Genomic DNA, 11,200 nt, shown 5'->3' on the forward strand with positions numbered 1-11,200 from the left:
TTAAAAGGGTGGTATGCTAAGCCCGTAGATTTAGTAAGGGTATGCTAAGCCCGTAGATTTAGAAAAAAAAAAAAAAAAAGAAAAAAAAAAAAAAAAAAAAGAAAAGAAAAGAAAAAAAAAAGAAAGAAAGAAAGAAAGTTTTTTTTTTTTTTTTTTCCCCTATGCATGCAGCAGGCAACGCAAAATACGCAAGTGGATAAATGACTTATAGACAAAAACAAATGGCTGGCAAATGACAAAACAAAACAAAAAACATAGAAATCTTTTATTCAGCAATGTTTAAACTGTGTTGTTACAGTGAGAGTAATTAATACGCATGAAAATTAGTAAGCATACAGTCCTAAACTTCAGAAAAGTGATGAATGGTTATGACATTTTTACAGCACGATCGCATAGTTAACTCTCAACACAGCGATTCTCAAACTGCGGAGGGCATGATAACCCTTGTACCATAGTCGTATCTCCGTCAAATAAACAAGACCTGTTCGAGGCTAAATATATACAACTATGTACAGATTACAATTTAGAAATACTTTAAAATACATTTTCACTTCAGTAGAGCGCGCAAGCCAGCGTTCGCTCTTTTCTCTTTCACATCTCAATCTCCTCTCACCTGCGACCAGGGGGGGGAAAGTCCACTCCCCTCTTCCGGCCGAGGCGAGCAGAGGGTTCTCTGTCCTAAGGCTCCTCTAAACCAGGCTGAATCACCAACGTTTCTCTCTTGGCCAGGGAGTGAACGCGCTGCCAATTTTGGCGCGTTTATCGCACACGCTGGCTGAATGTCTGCTGTTTTTTTAAAGATTTATTTTATAGACGCGCGGTATTCAGCGCATATAAACTTTTCGGATAATTTATTAATTCTCGAATAGTATATAGACGTTTTCACTTAAATAAAAATTTCGCGTATATTTTGTAAACATATTCAAAATAACTTATTCTTTAGATGTTTCAGTTTCGTTAGCAGACTATAATAAATAAGATATGAATAAAAACTTTCAATAGTGTCAAATGGGGAAATAGTTAAAGCGTAGAGTGTGCAAATAAATTTATCTTAATGACATTTTAACAAAAATTTCCATAAAAACACTGTAAATTCATACTAAAAAAATAACTTAAGAATATGTTGTCATTTAAGTCTGAGGTACATGGAAATAATTGTGCAAGATTCTGAAGAAACACTTTCTTTTAAATGTGTGAAATATTTCATAACATATATGGAAGAAGAAAGTACAGCATTCTGTGTTTTGGATGCTTTTCATCAAATGTAATATAAATACGAACTAGAAACCGTAATAAAAAGTCCTTCCTCTTCAATCAGATCACCTTTGTGTTGCATTGTATTTGTAATACTTCTAAAAATCCAGTTTTTACCTAAATTAAAAAAACAGTTATTCCATAAAAGATAATAACTTTGAACCTATATAGAATGAATTTTGTAATTTGAGTTATGTTACAAAATAATTCATAGTTTATATATTTTATACTAATAATTTAGATAAAACCTGTCCAATTTAAGAATGTGTGTTAACCACATTCTTAAATTGTAAAAGGATGACTTAACCACATGTAATTCATTTCAAAGCATAAAAGAAAGCTTATTTTTTATTTTACACAGCAACAGCATTTTCATGCAGTCAAGTTTTTTTAACTGCTAGTTATTATACATAATACTTAATTTTAAACCCATTCTTATTAGAAAGCATAACTAAGAAACTTCTTTTTAAAGCACCACAGTGATTGCAAAGAATGTCGTTAAATTTACAAAAGTATTGAAGATATATTGAACAGCATTATAACAAGAAAGTACTGTACAAAATATGTAAATTTAGCATAACTTCTTTTTTAATATTTGCATAGTTTCCTCCAAATGAACCTTAATGGGAAGTTATCTTGCGAAAATTTAAAAGTATTAAAATGGCCTCTATTTAAGATGTAACTGCATTTATAATTATTTTGTAATTGCGAATAGATTATATTATTGCAATTAGATTATGCACTTACAACATAATTGCATAAAGTAATGAAATTAAGAGTTCACAGATACAATGTAATATAATTACAATGCAATTACCTAAATTGTAATTATAATCACTTATTTCATACCACAATATTATTACAATCACAATGTAATTTAAATTGGGTACTATATTTGCATACCCTCCACTCAAAAGGAGGTACTGATAAGCCTGGAAGTTATTATCAACAAAAAGCCTGTTCAGGACAGTTTGATGACAATTTCCACCGGGCGAAAAGTACATTCTTAAGCCCAGGCAAATCATGACAATAAAAATCATTTAGTCTTATGATTGACTATATTTTAAACCCTAAATTTGAATTCTGAACCAAATTATTTACCTATATTTTAACATACTTTATGAATTATTAGAAGCGATATGGCAAATATCTCCTAAAAATAACTGTAAAATATTTGTATCCATTAATTGATTCAGATACACACTTTTATTATTTAAGTATATCAAAATAACAGTTTCATGTTCCTGAAATACAAAAATTATGGAAAAAGTTAAAGTAATATTCTTAGAAGCATATGATATTAGTCACCAGATGCAAAATTATAGTTAATTTTTTGCCCTAAATACAATTTTATTACACAGTAGTCAAATGTGTAACTTAATAACATGTTATATAAAAAATTAATGATAATAAGTTTATCAGAAATGAATTAATTCTGCAAATAAACTTTCTGCACTTGAAAATTTTCTACACCTGAGGGGAGGGAGAGATCTAGTAAAATTAGATTTATTATAACTTCAGTTGGACCAAACACTTTCTCTTTATATATATGCATCACTAAAGAAATAAATAAAATTATCATGCTTAAAAAACAGATATACCATACCAGTTTTTTTTTCCTCTTGTTACACTTTACATTGAGAAATAACAAACCATACAACACTGAAAAATACTATCCTTGAAATTTTGTTTAAATCAAGAAACACACACCATCTTTTTATTTAAGCATTACACTTCAAAAACAGATACACATACCAATTTATTTTCACTAGCCTTTATACTGATAACATGCCATATAAAAATGAAAAGAATTATCCTTGAAATTTAGATAAAATGAAGTAACACAATGGGAAAATTTATGCACACGGACATCTTTTTTCTATTGCATGTTGTCTGACATGATCCACAAGTGCCTAAAAATGTACCCAAAGAAACGCATTTCAATATTAACAAAAAATTGTTTACAGATTAAAATTCATTCACTTCATACCAGTATTATAAAGATCATGCATGAAACAAACCTGCTTTCCCATACTTTTAAGTAAAACTTTTATACTGGAAAATAGACTATATTTCTATATATTAGAAACAAGAAAATACTAATTTGAATGTTCTGCATTCATTTCTAAATCTTTACTCCATTGCCAAATTGTATAATACTGTGATTATAAATAAACTTGCACAATCCTTGCAATTATTGAAGTCAGATTATATATATTTTGTCTCACACTATTCAATTTATTCTATTGACTTCAGATGTCAATGTCAAAATTCTGGAAGTTATTTTAACCAAGAAACAGTAGTGGGAACCGTGCATAAACAACTCATCTAACTTTTTAACAATAGTGATTATAAAATAAAGAAAAAATTATATATCATTCCTACGATATTGCAACTATAGTATAATGTTACATATATCTTTAGCAAACATTCAGATTTTATCTTGACTTTCCAAATTATTATTTATTTTTTAATAAATTTCAATATGCTAATGATTTTCATGTTACATTAGTATAAATTCCACAATTAGCACAGGAAAACAAAATCCGCGCTTTATATTAGAAGAGAAATTTCTTTTCCATATTCAAAACATCTACATTGGCGATGTTTGGCGACGGGTACATTAACCCTAGACTAATTTAATTATAGCTATTATTACAGAAATTAGCAGATACTCAGGTTATTGTACACAAGAATTTCACTTTACTTGCACATTATAAACATCAGAGAAGATATAAACTCTAAATGAAGGCGTAATTAACATTATACTTACTAAGCAAAGTTCAGCGCTTGGACCAGGTTTCCAATTGTCTCTTCGGCAATTATTTACCCATATTTTTCTTCTTTCTTCATTTTTAGGAAATTTTACCAATGTATGACCTTTCCGTGAATGATTTGAACAATTAATAGCTGTACATCCGCCCATTTTACACAAAAAAAAACACAAAAAATTGTTGCACCGTAACCACTCAGCCGCCATTAAATCTCCCACTTGGGAGCGCGAATGCCTGATGATTCAGCCTGGTATATAGGAGCCTTACTCTGTCCCGGTGGCTTGGCAAATGCGGTCGAGAGCAGGAGACTGACGTTAATTACGGAAGGGGAAAGTAAACGGCTGTCTCAGGGATCATAAGGGGTGATATAATTTTAAAAAAAAGTGTTTTTAGGTCTCATTCAGTATCAGTATATCAGAAATAAATGATGCACATGGTATCAGAATGGAGACAAATTACATAAGATACGAAAAGTTATATTTATTTGTTTATTAACATTTCATTATTACATTGTTTTCGTTCAGGAATTTCCTTCCACCCCCCTCTGAGCAATACAAACAGGTACATGTAAGTCGGCTGAAAAGCACTGCTATAAACAAATAATCCAACCCAATTCCAGTTGAACAGCGCTTATTAATACTAATTGTTTACGGAAAGCATCCTAGTTTTTGAAAAGCTTCGTATCATCTAACATAAAATTAATTAATTAATCATCTTAAGAATGATTTTGTGTTGAATATGGCAAAACATATGAGGGTTGGCTAGGCATGATTTCATGGAGAATTTTCTAAGGAAAATGGGCACATATTTACATACCTTAAGATTATAAGTATTGATTAACATTTCCTATAACTACTTCTAATTGAGGCTTTCTAAGAGCAACCCCCTTAATTTTGACTTGCAGCTTTTAATTTTAGACTAAAATATGAGCATAGAATCTACCTTTAAACAATGGGATTTGTTTTTAAACACTGTGGCATGAGAGTGCCTAGTAATAATAGTTTTAGCATCGCTAAGAATCATTTTCTGGATTCTCATATTGATTTTTTTCCAAAAGATATTAAAAGCTGCAATTGACAAGTATGAGCAATGCATAATACATACATATATAACGTAAGCATACCATAAAGAAAAATGAACCCCCAACAAAAGCTAATCGACTGCTATTGAACTCTAAAGAGGGGTTTATCAGAGGGAAAATGGCAATTAAAATCAATTAAAATTCCATTTAATTGATTTTAATTATTTATTTACTGTATCGATTTATTACTTATTGTAATGGATTGGAATATTTGAATATGAATTAACTGAATATTTAAGAAAAATATTATGACTGCGAGAACAGGAAAAAAACATTTTTTGAATATCTGCTTTCTTATAGAATGCAGATGAATTCCTTTTTACTCAACGAAAATCAAAATTTAGTAACTAATTAATCTGTCCTGTATCGACCACTTTAGTTCAGTGATTCGTATTAATGTGCGCTTTTTTTAAAAAAATTTAAATGCTTCAAGAATAATTAATTAGAAAAAGGCATAATTCTCTTCTTACCCTTAAATTCTTCAATAAAAAAACTGCATTTTCAGCTATAACCAAGTGAAATAATTTTCTAAATATAATTCAAAGCATGAAAAAATAAGGTACATAAACAGCTTGGACATGGAACTAGCATTGAGATTCTCTTTAAGAAATATGGTGAAGCTTAACAAAAAGTCTACGAAGTGAAGTAATTCTGTAGAATATTTTCTAACTCTTTATGATTAAATTGCACTCAATTATACTTTATAAACGACATGTAAATACTATTTAATGTATATGTGTGGATGTGTGTGTGTGTGGCTCACTAGAGGCTGAGCTGTAAAGTCGATGAACTCTGGCAGGTCGATCCGGGGTTCGAATCCGGATCGACGGGGATGGCTGTATTGGCATTTTCGAGGTTTTCCCCACGTGTAACGTGCATAAGAGTCAGTTTTGCTTAGAAAGTTTTCCACGAGGCATCCTTACCCTTAGGCAAATAACCGTCGAATGCTTTGCTATAATCAAACAAACCAGACCAAACAATAGATATATAAATAAGTAGCTTAAAATCTGCTGTATTTTACGTATACTCATTAAGTAGTATTTCAATATATATAATGATTAAAAGAAAGGAAAAGTCGGATCCTATCTGATTGTATATAATATAATCCCTATGAAGGCCCTAACAATTCTTTCTCACTTAAAGTCGTAACCCAAAAAGAGAACAAATTAAACTTCAGATACGTATACAATACTGAATCTAATACAAAAAATATAAAATATAAAAATAAATTATATATGTACGAAACCTAACTATTTATATTGATATTACGTAAATATACGTATGGTAATGAACACTGTATAATAAAGATATTTTATACCTTATTCTATATTTGGTTGCATTTATATATACCTATACATAGATATATATAATTTAAGGATTCTGTTTAAGGATTATAGTAGTAGTTAATACTACTGCATATAAAACACAAAAGTGCATCAATAATGTATTTTTCAGTATTATTTAACTTCATTCTCAGGAATTATCTGCAGTCTAATTTGAGTTATTTTATTCATAAGTCTCAAATAAAAACAATTATTGTTTATATGCCATTAGAAAATTAACCAAAAAGCAGCGACCACAATGTAATTGAGAAACAGTCCTTAGCCGTGAAAAGGTTGAAAGCCATTCGGTTATGACTATTATCTCACATACTCAGCTACTTCGCATACATGGAACATAGCATTCGAAATGAAAAACTCAATATTTACTACAAATTCATTCGTGTAACAAATATCTGTCTTTCTACACCTATGGCTTTAAAAAAAGATGTTATTTATCTTACAGTTTATCGTTAAGTAATACATTTTCATTGTACAAAACTGCATTCATTCGAAGAATTCAATTTGTATTTTCCTGTGTATAAAACTGAAAGTAGAGAAGTTAGATTTTTAAACAACCCCCGCATTTTCTCAAGATCTCTAGCCAGATTGTCCCCTCCTTGTCAGCTCTTCCCCTGAAAAAAGGGATTGTAAATTTATGACCTGACCCAAATGAGGGTATTTCCTCTGTCCCATCTTTTAGGTGACCAAGTGGTCTTCAGAGAAGGGAAATGTTACACCCTATGTGGGGGGTGCCAGCATAAAAGTTAAAAATAAAAGATTATTTAAAATATTATTAATTTACTGAAAGGAAGCAAAACAAAATACATTCTGACATAATAAAAAATAAAATACACATTTACACTGATACAATATAATTATAAATGTATCAGTATGATACAATGTATTTGATAATTAATTTACCAACTTAAAAACAAGTTAAATAATTACTTGTGATGCCCATGAGCTTGTCCTGCAGAGCAAAGTTTTTCAAAGGAAGGTTTAATATCAGAAATTGACATTTTTAAGTTATTTTTCTATACTAATTCAGAAGTCAAACAACAAAAATCAGCGTTAATTTACAAAATTTTCACAGGACTAGTTTCGATGGTTTTACCGAACCATCATCTTCAGCTGCAAAACCGCAAATGAACAAGATAGGAAATAATGTTTAGATAAGATAAGAAAGCCTGGACAAGAATAAGCAAGTGGCGCCATCTGTTGGCGAAACCAGAACTAAAACATAATTTCTCTAAAAGCCGAAGGCAAATTTGGATTGGAATTAGGATCGTTAACTAAAACAGAAAGATTTTTATGAATGTGAAATGCCTCTAGAAAATCCAGTTCTCCAATGGAAGATGTTTTTTGAATAATTTTGGCAGCAGAAAAATTGAAAGTGTGATTTTCGGACCAACAATGTTGAGCAACAGAAGACTTCTGTGTTTCCTTTTTTCTAACATATGCCTCATGTTCTTTGACGCGAAATTTTAAGGCTCTCTTAGTTTGGCCAATGTAAATTAAACCGCACTGGCAAGGAATCCTATAAATACCCCAGGAATTCATATCCGGAATGGGGTCCTTGAGTATAGAAGTTGGAATTTTATTGATGGGAGAGTAAACAACCCGAAAGTTAAATTTCTGCAAAATATGTGCAACTTTATAGCTAATTGATGGAAAGAAGGGAATGACAACAGAATTTTTATAATCTCCTAAAATAAGAGTGTGGCTTTTAGTGTGTTGAGATGAGAATTTTTTAACTGCTTGATTAATAATGTTGGGTGAAAAGCCCCTGTCAATAGCTATTGCTTTTAAATAATTTAGTTCTTCATCAAGGGCTAGTTTGGAGGAGCAAACTTGAAGAGCACGGAAAACATAGGAATAAAATGAAGCTAACTTTTGTTTAGTCGGATGACATGATTTAAAGTGTGGTGGAAGGCATACCGATGAAGGTTTACGGTAAACTGTAATACTGAAGTTGGATGTGTTACGTGTGACCAGAATGTCGAGAAACGGAAGAGAATTGCAAGTCTCAAGTTCAAAAGTGAACTGAATAGCAGGATCAATAGAATTCATTGTTGAAAGAACTCTATTTAAATCATCTTTATTACCTTCAAACAGGGTAAAAGTATCGTCTACGTAGCGGAACCATGCCGGGAAGTTTAAAGTTTCAAATAATTTTGATTCATAATAATGCATGTAGATATCAGCCAGGATGGGACTGAGGGGGCTTCCCATGGCTAATCCCTCAGTTTGCTTGTAATATTTATTTTGGAAAACAAAATGTGTTTGTTTCAAACAGAGTTGAGTGAGAGAAATTAGCTCATCAATTTCGATGCAAGAGAAATGAAATTCGCGAAGTCTGGTTTCTAGACATCTTAATGCACCCTCCACTGGGACATTGGTGAATAATGATTTTACATCAAAAGAAACCATGAGTAAATTACGAGGAGAAATGTTTTTAACCTTTTTTACAAACTCTATTGAATTTTTTATGGTGTAAATGTTATTGTCTAATAGAGTGGAAAATCTAGAAACTAAATATTTAGCTAATGGATACGAGGCAGTACCTAAATTTGATACAATAGGGCGGAAAGGAATACCACTTTTATGAATTTTGGGAAGAGCATATAATCTGGCACAATTCGCAATAGATGGGATAAGCGAATGTTTTAAGTTGCTTGAAATGATTTGCGAAGATTTGATCGCAGTTTTTATTTTTGACAAGTCCGAAGGTGAAGGATCTTTAGGGATCGGATTATATGCTCCTTCGTTTAAGAGTTTAGTGACACCATCGATGTAAGTGTTCTTATCCATGACGACTATCTGGCCACCTTTGTCGGCCTTTGAAATGACAATATCCGAGTTAGAATGAATCTCGCGCATTGTAGCTCTTTCTCTCGCAGTTAGATTTGGTTTCAAAGGTTTATTATTGAATTTCACATTATGAGCGATAAGATGCCTAATCATTTCTTTCTGTGAATCTGAAACTTTACTGAACTTGAAAGCTTTTTCGATAGGAGCCAAAATCTTGGGAATCGAAGGTTTACAGGTTTGTGAGAAGTTAAAATTATATTTTAGAATTCTCTCTTGTTCTTCTGAAAGACTAACATTAGAAATATTAACTATTGGCTTGATGTTTACAATAGGAAGATTTTTTGAACTACTTGGACTGGAAGACTGTAAAAGAAGTTTTTCGAATTTAACTGCAAGGGTGTTTTTATGACGGTTAACTGCATTCTCCGTTCTAGACCAAGACTTTGTTCAAGGGCAGTGAATTTTGGATATGTTTTAGCGAGTTCCAGATGAAGCTTATAGAGTTCATGTTCAATTTTGGACAATTGTTGACGTGTATCCCTTATCACGGACCGAAGTAAGGCAAGTTTGCAATTTAACAGAATTCTTGAAACGCGACTCGAAGGTTTTTGATTAGATTTGATTTGAATAAAATTGGGGATCAATTTTTTACATTTACATTTAAGTAAAAAGTCAAGATGATTCAGGAATTTTTGCCGTTTCAGGCGTAATTTAGTGATTTTAGAAGAAGAATAAAGTAATAAAAATAAATAAATAATAATAAAAAAACATAAAATGCAATTGATTTGGGAGGGCACTATCTCATAAGGAATTATATATATTAAATACATTTTTACATAAAGATGAAATGCATATAAAAATTATTTTTTACATTTTTAGAAACACTGGAATGCTTTGAGTCCTACTTAATCCAAATTATAAAAGAATTTTGCTGGTCTATAAATTTGTTTTTTTATTATTATTTGCACAAAAGTTGTTTCTTAGAATTTCCCATTCTGACACAACAAAAAGTAATTTTCAATTCCAATCAGTTTTATTTATTCATTTATTATTATTATCTGCACGAAAGTTGTAAGTTTCTTAGAATTTCCTATTTTGACACAACAAAAAAATTCCATTTTTAGTTCTAATCACAATAAAAATTACCAAATTACTGAAAACAAAACAGGGTTTATCTTCAGTTATGGGTAAAAATCTAGTAAATTTTAGTAAAATATTTATTTGGTAACAATTATAAAAGGAATAATCAATAGAATGTAATACAAAACAGGAAGAGTGACATAGTTTCAAGGCAGTATACAGTCAGCTTTTTATTTATCTCTTTAGTTTTAGTTGATGAATAAAAAAAACTAATTTTTTTAAAAATATTTATCAACATTTTCTAACTTTTTCTTTTTTAATTTATAAAAGCATAAAAAAGAATCTAAATTTGAATAAAGATATGGGTATTTTTCAAGCTTTGGAAAAGAAGGAGAGCATTGTCTAGCATTATTGTGAAAAGAGTGCGCAAGACAAAAACGGTTTACAACCACTGATATAGTAATGAAAGAGGTTTGGTTTATTTAATTACTGCGAAGGACATGAGGGCTATCTGCTGAAGAGAAGGGATGCCTTTGTGGAAGACTTAAGGCAAACTGTTTCATATACACATTACATATGGGGGGGGGAAACCATGAAAATGCCCATGCAGTCAGCTTGTTCACCAGGATTTGAATCCTGGACCAAAATACCAGTGTTCAGCGATTTTACAACGCTTGGCTGCTGGTGGGTGAATAATGAAGAATAAATATGTCTTCAGAAGTCATTAAAACCATCACATTTTACTGCTGGCACCTAAAGGCTGTGGAAACTTCATGTATTAATGATTATTAGACCACCTATTTTATTACAAAACGTTAGTATAAAAAGAAATTTTCCATTCCTTTTATTCTAACTTCTCATATACTTTAATGAATTTA

The sequence above is a fragment of the Stegodyphus dumicola genome, chromosome 4 (genome assembly GCF_044657685.1).
Source record: "Stegodyphus dumicola isolate Sdum_Otavi_A_Nest chromosome 4, ASM4465768v1".
Lineage (NCBI taxonomy): Eukaryota > Metazoa > Arthropoda > Arachnida > Araneae > Eresidae > Stegodyphus > Stegodyphus dumicola.